Source organism: Lithobates pipiens, unplaced genomic scaffold (genome assembly GCF_037356315.1).
Source record: "Lithobates pipiens isolate NorthernLeopardFrog02 unplaced genomic scaffold, aLitPip1_a1.2 Scaffold_18, whole genome shotgun sequence".
NCBI lineage: Eukaryota > Metazoa > Chordata > Amphibia > Anura > Ranidae > Lithobates > Lithobates pipiens.
Genome location: NW_027507758.1, coordinates 460,519,576 through 460,540,873, shown reverse-complemented (window position 1 = coordinate 460,540,873; position 21,298 = coordinate 460,519,576). Strand labels below are relative to the sequence as shown.

General features: G+C 43.8%; 1 protein-coding gene across 2 annotated transcripts in view; it reads left to right on the top strand.

Annotated features, from left to right (window-relative positions):
* Positions 1-10,553: 10,553 nt before the first annotated feature.
* Positions 10,554-21,298, top strand: part of LOC143988589 (glutathione hydrolase-like YwrD proenzyme) — a 143,032-nt gene continuing 132,287 nt past the window's right edge. For both annotated transcript variants that reach the window (XM_077488269.1, XM_077488268.1), the window contains exon 1: positions 10,554-10,699. The gene's annotated coding sequence lies outside the window, so the exon portion shown is untranslated. The remainder of the gene's footprint in view (positions 10,700-21,298) is intronic.

The window sequence follows — 21,298 nt, the reverse complement described above, 5'->3', positions numbered from 1 at the left end:
GGTGTTCTCTAATACAGGCATCTGCAGGAGTTAAAGTGTGTGTTTTGTGCCTCCAGCACAGTATACACCTGAAGGTACCCCTTACTGCTGGTGTTGTCTGTTGCATATCTTGCATATTAGCCTTTAAAATTAGCACTTTTGATTTCGAACGTTCGAGTCCCATAGACTTTAATAGGGTTCTAAAGTCGTACGAATTTTAGGTCCGTTCGACCTATTTTTGCACCGTTCTGGTGCGAAACGAACCAGGGGGTGTTCGGCTCATCCCTAGTAGCCATATTGCATTGTATTCTCAGAAAATTACAGTGGCTGCAGATTGAAAATGAAAGGTCATTTTTAATAACATTCAATTACAATATGATTAGTGTCGCAAATATATGCGCTATATTACTTTTTTGTGTATTTGCTATTTTTTTCCCCACGAAAGTGGAGTTACCCTTTAATCACAAATTATGCCCCTAGAATTATTGCTCTCTCCAGCAACAATTTTTATTTTAATTCTTTTATTTAGTTATTTATTTTTTTATACTTTTTTTTATACAGTTTTTTTTCATTTAACTTTATTGCGGGTTACGAAAGTATTTGGTAAGTTATACAAAGAGACAGCAAAGTAGACAGTAGACAAATTAGACAAAAGTAGACCAAATGCAGCTAATTACACAATCATCTAGCATCCCTAAATACAGAATACAGCGCAAAAGCAAGTCGTGTTACAACAACCATTAACAGGTTTCTAAACCTAGGACCCATTCATTAAATCTGGTCTCCCACAGTCTCAGCAGTACTGTATATAGAAGTCTCTTGACTTCTATCAGTGTCCGGCTGAGCACTGGTTAAAGCTTGTAGGAGGAGTTTTCATTCTCCTCTGACTGTCCTATGAGGCTGCATGACCCCTGGCAGTGCTGATTGGCCCTGTGGTAATCATTTGCACCCTCTCAAAAAAAACAACCTATCTAGCAATACACACCAAACTGAGCATGTGCAGCGTGCCTCCAAGGCTCTGTTCTATCAGCAGATGGATTGAGGACTGTGGAAGAAGGGGAGGATCAGAGAAGACAGAATCAAACAGCCTTTTTACGCAATGCAGAGCAATAACCCCTTAGGTTCCACAGTGAGTATAACAAGCATGCTTTACTGCATATACAGACTGTTGTGGGTTTAGTGACACTTTAACTAAGGAACTAGGTGCACCATATTTAGACAAGAAGGGGACACATCACCTTCATCAAACGGGACCAGATAGAGTCTAATTTGCATAAAGTAGGCGTGGAAAGAAAGATAGCCAGAAAGGGATGAAGCGCCAGGAGGATTTGGAACCCAGCTGACCAGGAGCTATATAAAGTACCAGCGTGGAGTGATCTGTAACCACCCTGGGTGGTATATTCACAGATCTGAAATAGGAAAGGGACTCAGAGGTGCCTAGTGCCAGATTAATATGGGATAGCAAATAATGGGTCTTAGACAAACAGGTGAAGTGACTGTCAGCAGGATGACAAATATCACAAAGGCCCATTTCCTTGCAAAGCCTGCCAAAGGGGATTAGCAGGTTGGCAAGGGTTGAACAGAGTGAAGGGCATTTGTCTAAGGAGCCATTTAGGAAATTGTGGAGGTCTCCAACCATGAGGACTGAGAGCAACTGAAGGTCCTTTAGGAACCAGGCTAAAAAACAGAGGACCTCAGGTGAGTAGGGAGGAGGAAGGATGATATAGCTATAAAATATTACAGGTCAAATAGTTTACAATGCATAACAACATATCTCAAATGTTTGTTTGTCTCTATTCTTTAACAGGAAAACAAAAAGCTCCTGTGGACTACAATAGACACCTCCCGAGTGTATGATGAGTATACTGAATGGTAAGCCAGTTGGAAAAATCAACAGTTGAGAAAGTGTTAAGGAAATTGTAAATTCTGTATATAATTGTATTCTATTTTGCAATTTTGCATGCTTTGCCTATGTATTGCATACTACACTCATTGTACACACAGCACTTTTAATGTTTTCATGACATGTTTGCATTCTTTCAAATGCCCCCCCCCCCCCCCCAGCTCTTCCTTATTTTCTGTAAGAGAAGCCAATCTGCTGGGACATGTAGTGCCCTCTGTGGGGGGCTGAGATATGGCAGCCTCCTATGGTGGGACTTTTAGTGCCCTAGACTACAGGGGACTGAAGAATGGCAGCCCACTTTGCTGAGACTTATAGTGCCATCTATGGGGGACTCAGGATTGCTCAGTCCCCCCACAGTCTAGGGCACTCCAAGTCCCAGCATAGGAGGCTGCCATATCTCAGCCCCCCACGGAGGGGACTACAAGTCCCAGCAGAGCCGGCTGCTACCAGTTCTCCAAACACAGCATTAGGAGACTGCACAGCCTTCCACCCCCTGACACTCACTCCTTGGCTGCCAAACACTCCTCTCCACTCTCCCCTTACAATGGTCCTACCTGAGTCTGGGTGGCATGTCGCACTGCATGGTGGGGAGGAGGGCGGGATTTCCCCTTGTCTGAAGACACATCTTGGCTCCCAGACCCCGGTGCAGCACACAAGCCTGCAGATCACTCCGCCACTGGTTAGGTGCCTCAGTGGCTGTAGGCGGCGGTGGCTGGATCTATAGACACCACGTGTGTGCACACATTAAAAATTTTACTTGAACTTGAGGGCCGTGTGCACCGCACATATGGATAATACGCCACTGTGGGGGAGGCTGTATCTGTACGGGAGGAGGCCGCGGGAGCCGGGACTTGGGAGGATGAGTCACGGAGGTTATAAATTGATTTGCATTTTAATGAGTGAAATAAATATTTAATCCCTTATCAATCAGCAAGATTTCTGTCTCCCAGGTGTCTTCTATACAGGCAACAAGCTCAGATTAGAAGCACTTTCTTAGGGAGTGCTCCTAATCTCAGCTTGTTACCTGTATAAAAGAGCTGTCCAAAGATGTAAGGGACAAGATTGTAGACCTACACACAGCTGGAATGGGCTACAAGACCATCGCCAAGCAGCTTGGTGAGAGGGTGTTAACAGTTGGTGTGATTATTCGCAAATGCAAGAAACACAAATTAACTGTAAATCTCTCTCGGTCTGGGGCTCCATGCATGATCTCATGATCATGAGAATTTTGAGGAATCAGCCCAGAACTACACAGGAGGATCTTGTCAATGATCTCAAGGCAGCTGGGACCATAGTCACCTAGCAAACAATTGGTAACACTATGCCATGAATGACTGAAATCCTGCAGTGTCTGCAAGGTCCCCCTGCTCAATAAATTACATGTAAAGGCCAGTCTGAAGAACATCTGAATTATTCAGAGGAGAACTGGGTAAAAGTGTTGTGGTCAGATGAGACCAAAATTGAACTCTTTAGCATCAACTCAACTAGCTGTTTTAAGGAGGAGGGATGATGCTGCCTATGACCCCATGAACACTATCCCAACCGTCAAACATGGAGGTGGGGACACTATGCTTTGGGGGTGTGTTTTTGCTAAGAGGACAGGACAAATTCACTGCACCAAAGGGATGATGCACAGGGCCATGTACCGTCAAATCTTGGGTGTAAAACTCCTTCCCTCGGCCAGGGCATTGAAAATGGGTCATGGATGCATATTCCAGCATGACAATGACTCAAAACACACGGCCAAGGAAACTAAAGAGTCACTCAAGAAGAAGCACAATAAGGTCCTGGAGTGGCCTAGGCAGTCCCCAGACCTTAATCCCATAAAAAAATTTGTGAAAGGAGCTGAAGGTTTGAGTTACCAAACGTCAGCCTTGAAACCTTGATGACTTGGAGAGGATCTGCAAAGAGGAGTGGGACAAATTCCCTCCTGAAATGTGTGCAAACCTGATGGGCAACTACAAGAAACATCCTACCTCTGTGATTGCCAATAAGGGTTTTGCTACCAAGTACTAAGTCATGTTTAGCGAAGGCGTCAAACCCTTGTTTCATTCTTTAACTGATTGCTGACCAGCCACCGCAGTTATACTGTGGCAGGTTGGCACGGCTGCACAAATTGTAGCTGTACATCGGCTCTTTAAGACGCTATAGCAGCCGTGCGAAGCCAATGCAAATGCCCGGCGAGCACCACGTCTGCTGGGCACCCACGATTGCTCCTGACAGAACGAGAATAGGGATCTGTGTGTTTAAACACATGAATCCCGGTTCTGTCGGGGCTGTAGAGACAGATTGTGTGTTCCTACTAAGTAGGAACAATCATATGTCTCCTCCCCAGTCACTCCCATCCCCCCACAGTTAGAAACACACATAAGGAACACAGTTAACCCCTTGATCGCCCCCTAGTGTTAACCCCTTCCTTGCCAATGACATTTATACAGTAATCAGTGGCTATTTTAGCTCTGATTGCTGTATAAATGTCAATGGTCCCAAAAAGGTTTCAAAGGGTCCGATTTGTCCGCCGCAATGCTGAAGTCCCGATAAAAAAAATTGCAGATCGCTGCCATTACTAGTAAAAAAAAACAATTTTGTGCAAACCAATCAATATACGCTTATTGCAATTTTTTTTACCAAAAATATGTAGAAGAATACATATTAGCTTAAACTAATGTATTAATGTATTTTTTTAGGTATTTATTATAACAAAAGGTACAAAACATTGTGTTTTTTTTCTAAATTGTTTCTCTTTTTTTGTTTATAGTGCAAAAAATAAAAACCGCAGAGGTGATAATATACCACTAAACAAAAGTTCTATTTGTGGGGGAAAAAAAACGTAAATTTTGTATGGGTACAACGTTGCACAACTGCGCAATTGTCAGTTAAAGCAATGCCGTGCCGTATCGCAAAAAATGGCCTAGTCAGGAGGGGGGAAACTTCCGGGGCTGAAGTGGTTGAAATTCAAATCAATTTATAACTTTTTTTACGTTTTTTTGTTATTCTGTGTCTCACTGCTAAAATAAACCTACCGTTAAAATTATAGACTGATCATTTCTTGCTGCTCAATGGGGGATCTGTTCGCTATGCAGAGCAGACACATATACAGCCCGCTCTCCACTATGGGGCGGTTTGATGGAAACTGGTAACCTGTCCATTTCCATCAGAATGCCATTCAATCCTATCCATCAGAAGATGGGCATAGGATCCCCCATCCGTCTGTTTTTGGCGGATAGGATCGTATCAGATGGTGGTGGTGGGTGTCAACGTACAGGAAGGCGTGGGACAAATTTAGCTGGCGGGGGCGCCCGATTTTAACCTTGCCTAGGGCAGCATAAAACCAAAATACACCACTGCTCTCACTGTTAAAATAAACCTACCATTAAAATTATAGACTGATTATTTCTTTGTCAGTGGGAAAACATACAAAATCAAATACTTTTTTCCCTCCACTGTATATATAGAGACTCCTATTCACTCATTGAAATTAAATATAGTAAACAGTGTTTACTATGTTTCATTCACACACTGACAAATAATAAACAGTTTACTATGTGTCAGTGATTAATGAATACAGAAGTGATCAGTACTATGATCACTGTCTGTATTCTTTCAGGAAAGGAAGGGGGCTGGTAAACACATGTTTACCAGCCCCCGCTCTCCATGTATCCAGATCTCCTGCACTAGCAGCAGCCACTGTTGATCACAAGAAGCATTCTGTGGAGAGACTGAGGGAGCCCCCTTCTACGGCAAGAGTATACCACTGTACCACAGGAACTGGTGAAAGGGCTCACTGCCTATTGTTCACACTGCTAATAGGGATGGAGTTACTGGGGGCAGGACTTTAAGTATACTTCACCTATACTGCATCATTACTGCAAATTTACCACACGTATACCGCATGCTGGTTTACTAAAACTATTGTTAAGTACACAAATGCTTATTTAAGGGCCCCAGCGATAGCCGGCAGAGGAACAACCTAGAGGGCTTCCCTTCCCTTATAACCATCCAGCAAATCCTCTTTGTTCTATTATACTTGTATGGATTGCAGTATAGATTTTGTATACTACTCAGTAGGGTATTTAATTCTCATTACAAATTGAATATTTTTTATATGTGTTATAGCACTTGGATTTAGTTCCACCATAATAAGAGGACATTTAGATGATGATTCTCTTTATATATAGTCTTCTGGTTTCCTAGGTAGCGCCACACTCTTCATCATCAATACAATAAGATTGCCTTTGCTAACTGGTGTTGTGCCTTCTTTTGATATAGCACTATTATTGGGTAATAGGAATTATTTGTCGTGCTTTACTGTGTTTACTTTCTTTTACACTCATCCTGGTGTCTCAGAGGGGCTGAGGCCCTTAGGAAGGTTGAGGCAAAGAACAGAGGATCCATCTTATTCAGTGGCTCCTTTAGGGGTAGCGCTATATACATTTTAGCCCATAGCTCCCAACTGTCCCTGATTTCGAGGGACTGTCCCTGATTTGGAGCAATGTCCCTCTGTCAATCATTCCTCCTCATTTGTCCCTCATTTTGGTCTGATCTATGTAGTTGTATATAAAATGCACTTTTTATCTATCAAAAAGTGTTTCCCAGAGCTAAACCTTTCATCTGATTTCTAAATTGCTGCATTTGTAAATTCCAAAAGCCAATATAAAGGAATAGTAGTGGGTAAAAAAAATCACTTGTGCGTTTAACCAATCTTGGGGCGTGGCAAGGGGTGTGTCCTATGCCTGCATACATTTGCTGATAGGTGTCCTTCATTCCCATCTCAAAAAGTTGGGAGGTATGTTTTAGCCTGTGATTACGTTTCTATACCATTGATAACTTTGGACTTCTAAGGCCCCTTACACATGGGGCGGTCTCCGTTGGAGTCTGCCCCTTCTCAGCAGAGAACCTGTCCGCTGATCCCAGCTGAACAGGAGGGTGGCTGGTCAGTGTCTGCTCCGCTTATGCAGAGCGGACACAGCCTGCTCTCCTCTATGGGCGGTTGGATGTAAACATACTGCCTATTTGTTTACATCCGACTGCCATGTGATCCAATCCACTAGACACATGTCCGTTGACACCTGCTGCTCCATAGAGGAGACAGGAGGGTCAGATCGGGTCCATCAGAAAAACTGACAGGTGGACCTAATGGATCCACCCGTGTGAAAGGGCCCTAATTGAGTCATGTTGCAGACATGATACAATTGCAGAAAATGATTTTAAAATATAATTATTATTCCACATACTGCATTATGCTCTTATTACATTGAGAAATCAGAAATTGTTACACACACACACATATATATATTGTATTTATCTCATTTATTTAATATATATATAATACCAAATCTTTATTTTTATCAGACTGTTCTCGGATGGTATCTAAGTAAACTTTACATTGTAATGATCCCTCTTTCAGGCATTCCTGTGACAATATGAACACCACTGCACACTTATGCACAAAAAGGTTTTTATGAATACTATATGCACAATTTTTATATATTATATGATTTTTTTTATTAATGTTCATTTCTTTTTTACTTCATGGTATATAGATTTTTTCTTTTTCTTTTTTCATAATATAATTTTTGTTTATATTCATATTGCTATAGTGTGCGTTTTCTATAAAGGGTTAAGCCACACACACACGACCGGACTTTCCGACGGGAAATGTTCGATGTCAGGCTGTTGGCGGAAAATCCGACCGTGTGTATGCTACACCGGACAAATGCTGTCAGATTTTCCACGGACAAATGTTGGATAGCAGGTTTTAAAATTTTCTGCAAACAAATGTCTGTTGTCGGATTTTCCAAGCGTGTGTACACAAGTCCGTCAGACAAAAGTCTAAAGTACAAACACGCATGCTCGGAAGTAAGGACTAGCCAGAAGCGGTCAGTCTTGTAAACTAGCGATCGTAATGGAGAATTAAAATTTGTGATGTGGCAAATTATGAAATGTCGAAGTGCAGTGCAGTTCTTTAACTACTAGAGATCCGCGCTACAGCCGAATGACGGCTACAGCGTGGACCTGCTTTGCCGGGACTACGTTTATTGACCACGTCCCGTGCAGGATTGGAGCAAGGGGTCGATCCCGACTCCTTAACACGTGATCAGCTGTCAGCCAATGACAGCTGATCATGTGACACAACAGAGCCGGTAATCGGCTATTTTTCCTCCTCGCACTGACAGCGCGAGGAGAAAAAAAAAAGCCAATTACCGGCGGCCGTGATCGGGACTGCCCCCTGCCAGTGCCACCTAAATAATAAAAAAGTGCCCCCCATCAGTGCCCATAGTGCCACCCATCAGTGCCCACAGTGCCACCCATCAGTACCCACAGTGCCACCTATCAGTGCCCAAAGTGCCCCCTATCAGTGCCCACAATCTGCCTCAACAACAGTGCTGCACCCCAGTGCCACATATCCGTGCCCATCAGTGTCATCTACCAGTGCCCATCAGTGCCTATCAGTGCCGCCCATCAGTGCCCAGCAGTGCCACCTATCAGAGCCACCTATCAGTGCCACCTATCAGTGCCCATCAGTCCCATCTATCAGTGGTACCTATCAGTGCCCCTTAGTGCCACCCATCCGTGCCACCCATCCGTGCCACCCATCAGTGCCATCTTATCTGTGCCCATCAGTGCCGCCTTATCTGTGCCCATCAGTACTGCTTTATCTGTGCCTATTGGTGCCACCTTATCTGTGCCTATTAGTGCTGCCTTAACTGTGCCTATCAGTGCCCACCAGTGCAGCCTATCAGTGTCCACCAGTGCAGCCTCATCAGCGCATTTCAATGAAGGAGAAAAATGACCTGTTTGCAAAATTTTATAACAAACTATGAAACATGATTTTTTTTTTTTTGCATTTTTTTTGTTTGTTTAGCAAAAAATAAAACTCCCAGCTGTAATTAAATACCACCAAAAGAAAGCTCTATTTGTGGGAAAAAAATTATAAAAATTTCATTTGGGTACAGTGTTGTATGACCGCGCAATTGTCATTCAAACTGCATCAGCGCTGAAAGCTGAAAATTGGTCTGGGCAGGAGGGGGGTTTAAGTGCCCAGTAAGCAAGTGGTTAACAAGGGGGCCCCCAGATACTGCCACCCCTCCCATGTGAACAAGTATGAGGTACATTGTACCCCTACTCATTCACCCAAAAAAGTGTAAAAAATAAATAAAAACAGTACACAGGTTTTTGACAAAGTCCTTTATTAAAGTAGCTCCAACTTGTTTTCTTTTTATGGTGATGTCTTCTCCCTCCAGTTCTTCTCCCTCAGCTGTCTTCTTCCTCCGGTTCTTCTCCCTTCGCCCCATGGCTATATAAGAAATGGCATACAGCTATATATATATATATAGGCCCGTACACACGATCAGACTTTTTGACAACAAACATGCAAATTAGCTGATTTAAGGCAACATCCGACCGTGTGTACGCTCCATCAGACAAACTTTCCGAATGAACGGACTTGGCCACACACAAACGGACTAAGTCCATTCGAAAGTCCGTTCGTTTTGAACGTGATGACATAAGGCAGGACTAAAAAAGGAAGTTCAATAGCCAGTAGCCAATAGCTTCCCTTGCATCGTATTTGCCTCATACAGATGTACAGTTTTCCAGATAGGAATTGAGTCAGTCGGAACAGATTTTAAAGATGTTCTATTTCTAGATCTGTCTGATTTATTTAACGAAAAGCGATCGGATTTAGCCCACACATGATCGGATTGTCCAAAGGACTGATTCTGTCGCACCTAGTCTGCCGGAAAGTCCGATCGTGTGTACGCGGCATAAGGGTTTACAACCACTTTAAGGCTACTTTCACACCGAGGCAATTTACAGGCACTACTGCGCTAAAAATAGTGCCTGCATAGCGCCTGTAAAGAGCCTCTCCTGTCTCTCGGTGCACTTGCAGGACATTAAAAAAAAGTCCTGCAGGCAGCATCTTTGCAGCGCTGTAAGAGCGGTATATACACCGCTCCTAGAGTGCCCCTGCCCATTGAAATCAATGTGGCAGCACCACCAAACCGCACCTTGTGGGTGATTTTAACCCTTTTTCGTCTGCTAGTGGGGGTTAAAATTATCCCAGTAGCGGCCAAATAGCGCCGCTAAAATGATGGTAAAGCACCTCTAAAAATAGATGCCTGCCCCAGTGTGAAAGTAGCCCAATGCCGCATACACACAATCGGAATTTTGGACGGAAAAAAGGTTCCCCTAGTGCTGGACTTTGGAGGCAGGTACACCAATAAAGTCAAGATAAAATATAGAGTTTTTGCACGTCGGAATTGCATACACACGATCGGAATTTCCAATAGAAACTTTTTCCATCCGGCAGAAATTCAGCCAGCAAATTTCTGATGGAGCATACACACAGTCGCATTTTCTGATGAAAAGCTCTCATCGGTCTTTTGCTGCCCGAAATTCTGACCGTGTGTATGCGGCATAAGTGTTTGACTGAAATATAAAAGAATAAATAAACAAAAAGCATTTTTATTTGGTTAAAATTAGTGACATTTCCAATCGCGGGGGAAGACCTGAAACACGGGCTTAGAAGATAAGAATGATAATTTCTTTATTGTCATTATCTGTTCTATCTGGGCTTATCACAGTTATAACTGAAGGACTCCCTCCCTTGGAGAAAAATCTCCTTTGGTTATTGACCCTGAACTTTGATTACTGCTGACTTCACTGGTTAGCAGAGAGGGCTGTCACAAGGAATACTTGTATAACTATTAAGGATGGTGACTACGTGTTTCCTGCCAACAGACTGCGTCTTTTCCTGCCAACAGACTGCGTCTTTTCCATAGTTTATTGTTTTCACTGTACATTACTATAAGGCTGGTAAGTTATCAATGTGTATTTTAGAGCAATTAATACAATGAATTCAGCTGCAGAACATACAGAATTGTGTTAGTAATGAAACTGCCATCTCTGTCTGTACATAAGCAGATCAGCCTCATATAAGAATGGAAGTACAAGGCTGAGCCATGGCAGTTTTCTCTGTACTGTATGCTGTGAAAGGTCCTACATACGCTGTATGGAGATCTAGCCGTCAGTCTGTTGTGTCACATGACCAACTACATTGTGTTCGTCCTAAGCCATTTATATCTGTACACATTGTATGGCTGCTGGTGGGAGGTATATCATGTGACTTGCATGTGAGCGAGGCTCTCTGACATGTAGATCAGAGAGGATATTGCAGTGTGCAGCTTCTCGTTGTTCGAAGTGGCTTTCTTCCTTCTTACGTAAACTCAAAAGCTAAAATTTTATATAGCAATAAATGTGCAACTTGTAACTATATAAGCTTTATGATTTATTTTCTCCTTCCTTTATGAATAAAATGAACATCATAAATGTACCAGAAATCAAACTTTAATGAATGGCACTTCAGATTTTAAGGTAAAAATGCTCACCTGCTGCCTTAACCACTTCAATACAGGGCACTTAAACACCTTCCTGCCCAGACCAATTTTGAGCTTTCAGCGCTGTCGCACTTTGAATGACAATTGCGCGGTCATGCTACACTGTACCCAAATGAAATTTTTATCATTTTTTTCCCCACAAATAGAGCTTTCTTTTGGTGGTATTTGATCACCTCTACGGTTTTTATTTTTTGCGCTACAAATAAAAAAATACCGAAAATTTTGAAAAAAATATGTTTTTTTTTTGTTTCAGTTTCAAAACTTTGTAAATAAGTACGTTTTCTCCTTCACTGATGGGCACTGATGGGGCTACACTGATGGGCACTGATAAGGTGGCACTGATGGGCACCAATGTGGCACCAATGAAGTGGCACTGATAGGCGGCACTGATGGGCGACACGGATGGGCGACACGGATGGGCGACACGGACGGACACTGATAGGTGGCACAAATTGGCACTGATAGCTGGCACAGATGGGCGGCACGGATGGGCGGCACGGATGGGCATGGATAGGCGGCACAGGTGGGCATGGATAGGCGGCACAGGTGGGCATAGATAGGTGGCACAGGTGGGCATAGATAGGCGGCACAGGTGGGCACTCATAGGCGGCACAGGTGGGCACTCAGGCGGCACAGGTGGGCACTCATAGGCGGCATCGGTGTTATAGTAATGGATGCCAATCAGTGCCAAACAATAATGCATGCCAATCAGTGATGCCCATTGTGGCCACTGATTGGCATCCATTATGGGCACTGATTGGCACCCATTGTGCTGACTGGCACCCTGGTGGTCTAGGGAGGATTATGGGTTTTTATTACCTTTTCCCTGGTGGTCTGGTGGCGTCCCTGGTGGTCCAGTGTGGGCATCCTCGGGGGGGCTGTGCTGATAATCGATCAGCACAGACCCCCCCTGTCAGAGGAGCAGCCGATCGGCTCTCCTCTACTCGCGTCTGACAGACGCGAGTGAGGGAAAGCCGATCACCGGCTCTTCCCATTTACACTGTGATCAGCCGTGATTGGACACGGCTGATCACATGGTAAAGAGTCTCCGTCGGAGACTCTTTACCGAGATCGTAGTTGCCGGGTGTCAGACTGACACCCCACAACAACGATCGCCGCGATGCGCGCCCCCGGGGGCGCGCAGCGGCTCATAATCCTAATCACGTCATATGACGTCCGGTTAGGATTATGAAACCACTTTGCCGCCGTCAATTTGTAATAGGGCGGGCGGCAAGTGGTTAAAGAGGAAGTAAACCCGCAGCGAAAAAACTAAAAAACAAAAAACCTTGCAAGAGAAAGGCATAATTATTATAATTAATAATTATAGCATACTAGCTAATTATGCATCACTTACCTCAGATCGAAGCCCCGCATTGGTCTACGTCTCCACCTCCGACCGCCGACATGTTGTTCTGGAGTGACTTCCGGGTATCGCGGCTCTGGCGCTGTGATTAGCCGGAGCCGCGATGACGTCACTTCACACATGCGTGCAGGAACGGCACAGTACAACTGAAGCAATGGCATATAGCGCCATTGCTTCAGTTGTCTTAAGTGCACATGCGCCACATGACATCGGCACATACAAATACAGGGCTATCTCCTAAACTGTGCAGGTTTAGGAGATATCCTTGTTAGCTACAGGTAAGTCTTAATATAGGCTTAGCTGTAACATAAAGTTGTAAACAAGGGTTTACAACCGCTTTAACACTACCCATAGCCTTGTTGCTCTGCCATGCATACTGCTGATATGAGGTTTCCGCCTGTTTCCGCCTGTTGGAGAGCCTCAAAGTTCGTTCAGCTAAAAATGGAAAATAGCATCAAATACTTACCGTAATTTTCCTTTCCTGACGCCAATACATGGCAGCATGCTATATCATATGTATATTGTATTATGTATAAGTTTAAAGCGTAGCTCCAATTTCAATTTTTTGACCACTTAGGCCCCTTTCACACTATTTTTAGCAACGCTTTACCGTTGTTTTATCGGCAGCATTCAGCCGCTAGCGGGGAGGTTTTAACCCCGCTAGCAGCCGAAAAAGAGTTAAAACCGCCAGCAAAGCGCTGCTACCGCTTTGCCGGTGGTATAGCCGCCCTGCCCCATTAATTTCAATGGGCAGGAGCGGTGAAGGACTTCACCGCTCCAAAGATACTGCTCGCAGGAGATTTTTTAACATCCTGCAAGCGCACCACTCCAGTGTGAAAGCCCTCTGGCTTTCACACTGGAGACACAGGAGAGGCGCTTTATAGGCGCTATGCAGGTGCTACTTTTAGCGCTGTAGCACCTGCAAAGCGCCCCAGTGTGAAAGGGGTCTTAAGGACCGAGCCTCTTTCTGAGATTTGTTGTTTACAAGTTAAAAACTGTTTTTTTTTTGCTAGAAAATTACTTAGAACCCCCAACCTTTATACCTTTTTTTTTTTCTAACACCCTAGAGAATAAAACGGCAGTCGTTACAATACTTTCTGTCACACCGTATTTGCGCAGCGGCCTTACAAGCGCACCTTTTTGGAAAAAATACACTTTTTGAATTAAAAAATAAGACAGCAGTAAAGTTAGCCCAATTGTGAAAGATAATGTTACGCCGAGTAAATTAATACCCAACATGTCACGCTTCAATATTGCACCCGCTCGTGGAATGGTGACAAACTTTTACCCTTAAAAATCTCCATAGGCAACATTTAAAAAATTCTATAGGTTGCATATTTTGAGTTACAGAGGAGGTCTAGGCCCAGAATTATTGTTCTTGCTCTGCTGATCGTGGCGATACCTCACATGTGTGGTTTGAACACCATTTTGATATGCGAGCTCTGCGGGATGGGGCACATTTAAAAATAATTTTTCTTTTTCTTATTTATTTTAACTTTTATTTTTTATTTTTACACTGTTCTTTAAAAAAAATAAAAATTGAGTCACTTTTATTCCTATTACAAGGAATGTAAACATCCCTTGTAATAGAAAAAAAAAAGCACGACAGGGCCTCTTAAATATGAGATCTGGGGTCAAAAAGACCTCAGATCTCATATTTACACAAAAATGCAATAAATAAAAAATTAAAAAATTTGTCATTTGAATTTTTTTTTTTTTAATTACCCTTTAGGAGCTATGGGCGGAATTGACGGTTTGACGTTGCTTCCGCCCTGCAATGGTATGGAGACGGGAGGGAGCCATCTTCCCCTCGCTCGTCTCCATACCTAGGAAGGAAAAGCATCTGATCGCCTCCGCCGCCACCGACGGCTGCGGTAAGCGGCGAAGGGCACCGGAGCCCGTCGCTGATAAAAGTGATCTTGCGGCAAATCCGCCACAGAGACTACTATTATTGGAAACCGGACCACTGGCCGAAGAAGAGAATACCAGGGTTATGACAGCTAGCTTCTGCCTTAACAAAGATATCCCTCTTCAAAGTTAGGACGTATATCGGTGTGTGGCGGTCCGGGAGTGGTTAAAAAAAAAATCTTGTTTACCCCTTCCTTGTTCCTGAGTTGTCCCCAGTGTCCTCTTCGGCAGAACAACAATCATATCATTCTGCCTATTTCCTATAAGTCACACCATCCTGGAGGTGAACATCATGTTGCTCAGATCAGAAAGCATGGCTTGTCCTCTTCTCTGCAGGAGGAACAAGAGGAAGCTGCCATGACCGGCTAAAAGACTTCAAGAAAAGGGTAATTAAAAAAAGATATCACTAGAAGGTTTGAGGATGCCACCAGGCCAGTTAGAAGACTAAAAGAAAATAGGGTTTTTAGGAAGATACCAGGGAAAGGGGGTATGGGGTAGGCAATGGGGGTGTTAATGACTGGAGTTCTGCTTTAACTTTAGGACATGTGAGCATTGTTATTGTAGCAGGCATGCACACTGCCACCCATTGCTCTGGACACTGAGACTCTTAACATCACCGCTACCAAAATAAACAAAGATATTTTTATGTTTTCTTTTTTTATAAAGCGCAACATTTTAGCTCTGGAGAACATATAGTAAGCTACCTTCTTTCTTTTTTGGGTACTGGCTTGTGTGTATTAAATTTTCCTGGCCTCACGTCACGTCACCTCACGTCAGCACACAATGGGTTAACTCCTTCACTGGCACCCACAGGACCACCTCTTCCTAGCTAAATAAAAAACAGCCCCTCCCCAACTGAAGTGTTTTTTTTTTTTTTTTTTGGTCATGTGCCAAGCCACCTTTTGATTGCATTTGGTAAGTACTTTGGTTGCTCCAAGTATACACTTTCCCCTCCCTGTTCAGCCTCTCCTGGTTAAGGATGAGCTCAAGCGTGTTTGCACACTCCACGTGCAGAGCCCCACCAGGAAGTCGGCGCAGTGCTGCGCTAATCACAGGCAGTGAGACATTGTCCTGATGCGTGGCTGCAGAGATCGGGCAATGTCTCACTGCCTGTGATTAGCGCAATGCTGTGCCGACTTCCTGGCGGGCTCAGCACGTGGTGTATGCGAATGCGCCAGAGCTCATCCCTACGCCTGGTGTTGGAAGACCCAGATAGTTGGAAGTAAACCCTCCTGAAACTGGGTGCCCTGATTACTGGGGCACAGACCATGTTGCTTAACCACTTGCCGACCGACTCCTGTACATATACATCGGCACTTTGAAGAGGGATATCTTGGTACCGGCAGCAGCTGCTGCCACAACCGAGAGATCCATCTTTTCAGGAGCCGGTCGTGTTTACAATAATGGTGGTCTCTGCGGTTATCATCGTTATCAGCGGCGGGAGAGGGGCCCCCCTCCCGCTGCTCACCTGCGCCCTCTGCCGCTTACCGGAGCTATCAGCGGAGGTGATCTGGTCCTCTCGGTGCCTGGGTATGGAGACGAGTGTGGCTAAGATGGCCCCCACCCGTCTCCACTTCCACCCATAGCTCTTAAAGGTACATTTTTTCAAAGTAATTTTTTCAAATGTCAATAATTTTTTTTATTTTATTTTTTACATTTTAGTCCAAATATGAGCTCTGAGGACTTTTTGACTCCAGATCTGATATTTAAGAGGACCTGCCATGCTTTTTTTTTTTTTTTTTTTTTTTAGAAAAATCTGGATCACTTTTATACCTATTACAAGGAATGTTTACATTCCTTGTAATAGGAATAAAAGTGATATATATATATATATATATATATATATATATATATATATATTTTTAACAGTGAAAAAATTAATAAAATAATAAAAAAAATATTTTTTTTTTAAAGCAATCTGTCCCGACGAGCTTGCGCGCAGTATGCGAGCGCATACGTGAGTAGCTCCCGCATATGAAAACGGTGGTTAAACCACACAGGTGAGGTATCGCCATGATCGGTAGAGTGAGAGCAATAATTCTAGCCCTACACCTCCTCTTTAACACAAAACATGCAACCTGTAAAATTTTTAAACCGTCGAGATTTTTGAGGGTAAAAGTTTGATGCCATTCCATGAGCGGGTGCAATTTTGAAGCGTGACATGTTGGGCATCAATTTGCTCGGCATAATATCTTTCACAATATAAAAAAAAAAAATTGGACTAACTTTACTGTTGACTTATTTTTTTTTTTTATTCAAAAAATTGATTTTTTTTTTCCAAAAAAAAGTGCGCTTGTAAGACTGCTGCACAAATTTTTTCTCTAGGGTGTTAGAAAAAAAACAATATATAATGTTTGGGGGTTCTAAGTAATTTTCTAGCAAAAAAAAAAAAACTGTTTTAAACATGTAAACACCTAAACTCCAAAACGCGGCTAGTCCTTAAGTGGTTAAACAGCACACATTTTCTACAGGTGTGGTATTGGTAAGCTCTGCAATGTCCCCATATGACTCTCCTTTGGGGTTTTGCCTGTCTTGTATAGGAAGTGCACCACACCAATGTCCTGGCTTTATTTTCAGTCTGAGAGCAGCCGTGGATGAGGTCACAGGGGGGTGGGAAGATGGTACGGGATAGGGGCCGCCAGTCACCAAGCAATGGCGTAAACAGTCTTAAGCCCCATACACACTATCAGATTTTCTGCAGATTTTTTCCTTCAGATCTACCAAAACCATATAATAAGAGGTCAAACCTTAGAAGTTTTAATTTGTATGCAATCAGGCAGGCCCTTGCACTACATGGTTTTGGTAAACATAAAGACAAAAATCAGCAGAAAATCAGATAGTGTGTATGGGGCTTTAGAAGCCAGCGGAGGAACTGGCTTCTCTTCCTCTCTCTGCAGTCGTTTTTCTCTCGTGAAGTAAAGACTTGTTACTGTTGCTCCTTGCTGTGTGCTCCCTAACCACTTAAGCCCCGAACCAGTTTGCAGCCAAATTAGCAGGCCCCTTTTTGCGATTCGGCACTGCATCGCTTTAACTGACAATTGCGTGGTCATGCAACGTGGCTCCCAAACAAAATTGGCGCCTTTTTTCCCCCAGATATAGAGCTTTATTTTGGTGGTATTTGATCACCTCTGCGGTTTTTATTTTTTGCGCTATAAACAAAAATAGAGCGACAATTTTGAAAAAAATGCATTATCTTTTACTTGCTTTGCTATAATAAATATTCCCAAAAAATATATAAAATTTTTTTTTCATCAGTTTAGGCTGATACGTATTCTTCTACACATTTTTGGTAATAAAAAATCGCAGTTAGTATTTGATTGGTTTGCACAAAAGTTAGTGTTTACAAAATAGGAGATAGTTTTATAGAATTTTTATGAAATTTTTTTTTTATAAATTTTTTTTTTTTACTAGTAATGGCGGCGATCAGCTTTATATATATATATATATATTTATATATATATATATATATATATATAGTGACTGCGACATGGCGGACACATCGGACATTTTTGGGACCATTGTCATTTATACAGCAATCAGTGCTATTTAAATGCACTGATTCCTGTGTAAACGACACTGGCAGTGAAGGAGTTAACCACTAGGGGGGGGAGGAGGGGTTATGTATGACGTTATGTGTGTTTTTTTTTTTTTTATTGTAGGGGGGCATGGCCTGGCATGTGACGTCACTGATCGTCTTTCCCTATAACAGGGAACAGACAATCGGTGACAGCCACAGTAGGAAGCACGGGGAGAGGTTTGTTTACAGAGACCTCTCCTCGTTCTTCAGCTCTGTGACCCGATCGCGGGACACCAGCGGCGATCGAGTCCGCTGGTCCCGCGGTCACGGAGCTCAGGACCGGGTGGGGAGCTTGCCGCCACCGGCGGCCTCCCAACCCACGGCTGGGCACTTAAAGAGCAACGTACTGGTACGTGCTTGTGCCCAGCCCTGCCATTCTGCCGACGTATATGTGCAGGAGGCGGTCCTTAAGCAGTTAAAGTGGTTGTAAACTGCAGGTGATTTAAAAAAATAACATAAAAAAATTCCTTGCAAGGCAATGCCATAATGTGCTAGTATGCTTTGCATACTAGCACATTATGATAGACTTACCTGAGAATAAAGTCCTCCAGCACCGCAATGTCACCGCTGACATCTTATTTAGGTCTTCCTTCCGGGTTCACAGGAAGCATCCGTGGCAGAACTACCAGGGTCACAAAGATTGCACTTGCGACTGAGCCCTGGAGTTCTGCCACTGTAGGGGGTGCCCCCCAAAGATGGCAGGACCAGGTGCTGCCACTGGGCTCTGCTACTGTCAGCTGCAGCTGCCTTCTTGTCTTCCTATGCTTTCTGCCTTCTCCCCAGCCGCAGCTGATTGCCCCCCCCCCCCCCCCAACTCTGGCTTCCAGTCTCCCAGACCTCCAGCCATGCAGTGGCCCCTGAGTCCCACCAGAAAGGCTATCTATCTAATGGGGCTCTTAAGAGGGCAGGGGGTGCTGATAAAAGGGGGTCTCTTTTATCTAATGGAGGTCTCTAAGGAAGGGGGGGCACTGATACAAGGGGACTGTAAACTGAGGGGGGGTCTCTAAGGGGGTACTGATATAAGGGGGACTCTTAGCTACTGACAGCCTCTGGGGGGGGGGGGGGCTGTAGGGAGTGACACTGACCCCTTTATACAGACAGTCTTTTAAAGCCCAAATACAGTAGTGTCTTTCTACAGTAAATCGTTTGGAAAGTTGTGATTCAACTCCATATAATTAGAAATGTTATTTAATCACGAAATATATGCATGGTGTATACTACAAAAAAACTAAATTGTCATGTGCTGCTAATCTGTCTAGGTTTGGCTTAAAGAAAAGGTGACAACCCTATGCAGAACATGTGAAAGGGTCCTACTGCAGCACCACAATAAAGGACCCTGCAATGGCAGTAAAGTAGGGCGACCAGACGTCCCCGTTTTCCGGGGACAGTCCCCGGATTGGAGGGGGTGTGCAGGGCTGTCTCATGCCTCCAGTGTAAACATCCAGCGATTGGTGGGCAAGCAGGGGCGGTCTCAGTGAAAGTGGAACAGTCAAATCTAAGCACTGATGTCGGGGATGGGCAGGCCCACATCCTCTGATCAGAGTGTGTCTCTCCCAGCTCCGCCCCCTTACACCTGGCTACAAGTTGCAAATGTAAGGTAAGAGCGGGGCTGGGACAAGACAGGTTCCATGGAGTTTACATGTGAGAAGAAGGGGGGGCGGGGGGGGGTCACATGGTAGCCAGTCTAGAGCACATCGGGCTGTGCTTCCTTTAACACCCCCGGACTGGAGGCCCCAGTCCAGTCCCCTTGGCACCACAAGTGATTGCAGAGCCCTTTAGAGCTGCCCTGTGATTTCACTCACTGATCTCTCCTCCTGGCTCCTGCTGGTTGCATTCACTAAAGAAAGAAATCCGCCCCCTCAGTCTCGGCTCAGTTATGCCCCCTCCCCCATGTGTAGCAGAGAATGCCAGGGGTCTACACAGGAGTTCAGCAGGTCAGTTTACTGTGCTGTGTGTGTATGGATTTGTATGTGTCTGCATGTGTGAGTGTGTGTATGGATTTGATATGTGTGCATGTGTGAGTGTGTGTATGGATTTGATATGTGTCTGCATGTGTGAGTGTGTGTATGGATTTGTATGTGTCTGCATGTGTGAGTGTGTGTGTATGGATTTGTATGTGTCTGTGAGTGTGTGTGTGTGTGTGTGTATATATATATATATATATATATATATATATATATATATATATATATATATATATATATATATATATATATATATATATATATATATATATATATATATATGGTGTGTTGTGTCCCATAATGAAGACTTTTGATTTACTTCCTGCTTCTGCCATAAGTCTAATCTGTTTGCATTCCTAGGCTGCATATTCTGTGTTCTGCAGAGAAGTTATGTTAACTCTTCACTTGCTGCCACTTACCGTAACTGCTCTGCAGCCACTACATTCTATTCAATTCCTAGCCTGCTCATACCTAAGCATAGTGAGGAGTGACTGTATGTAGATAATTTTTGCGTTTTTATTTTTATTTTTTATTTTTTTTATTACCAGCCCATTCACCAATGGTCACGTGTACTTTTTGAACAATTAATTTAGGTAGGTACAGTCAATATCTAATGAAGTATATGTACGCGTGCCATTATTCATTTCTCTTCTTGCAGCTGGTGCTCTGGGTACTTTTCTTTCATTTATGTGACCCACCATGTGTATCCAGTATGTCTCTGTGCAGGGGTGCTGCAGCAGCAAATGCGTAATTTAAGCCTTCATTGGCTGTTACAGGTCTGAGACAATGGGCTGGTTCACTGTGCCATTGTCAAAACCTTTATGTGCAGCATCTCTCTGAGGACATTGTTCAGGTGGCCCTCATACACAATCCCCTATGCAATATTACATCTTATGGCTGTGCTGTTCAATATATGTGTCATGAGAGGGTTCCGTGTACGTGTGATGAGAGGGTTCCGTGTACGTGTCAGGTTTGTCAGTTTAGTGGTTAGCATGGATGGGCACTGGTGAGCCAGGCAGCAATCAGCAAGTGAGCCTAGTGCCTGGCGAGGCATTTTCTGCTGGGCACTGGTGAGGCTGCATTGCTAGGCACAGCTGAACCCCGCATTCTTTATGTAGTGCACTCCTGAACTCTGCTTTTTCTCTGTCTTATCTTCATAGAATTTGGTAGTCATATCTCAATTTCTAAGCAGTATCTTTTTTTTTT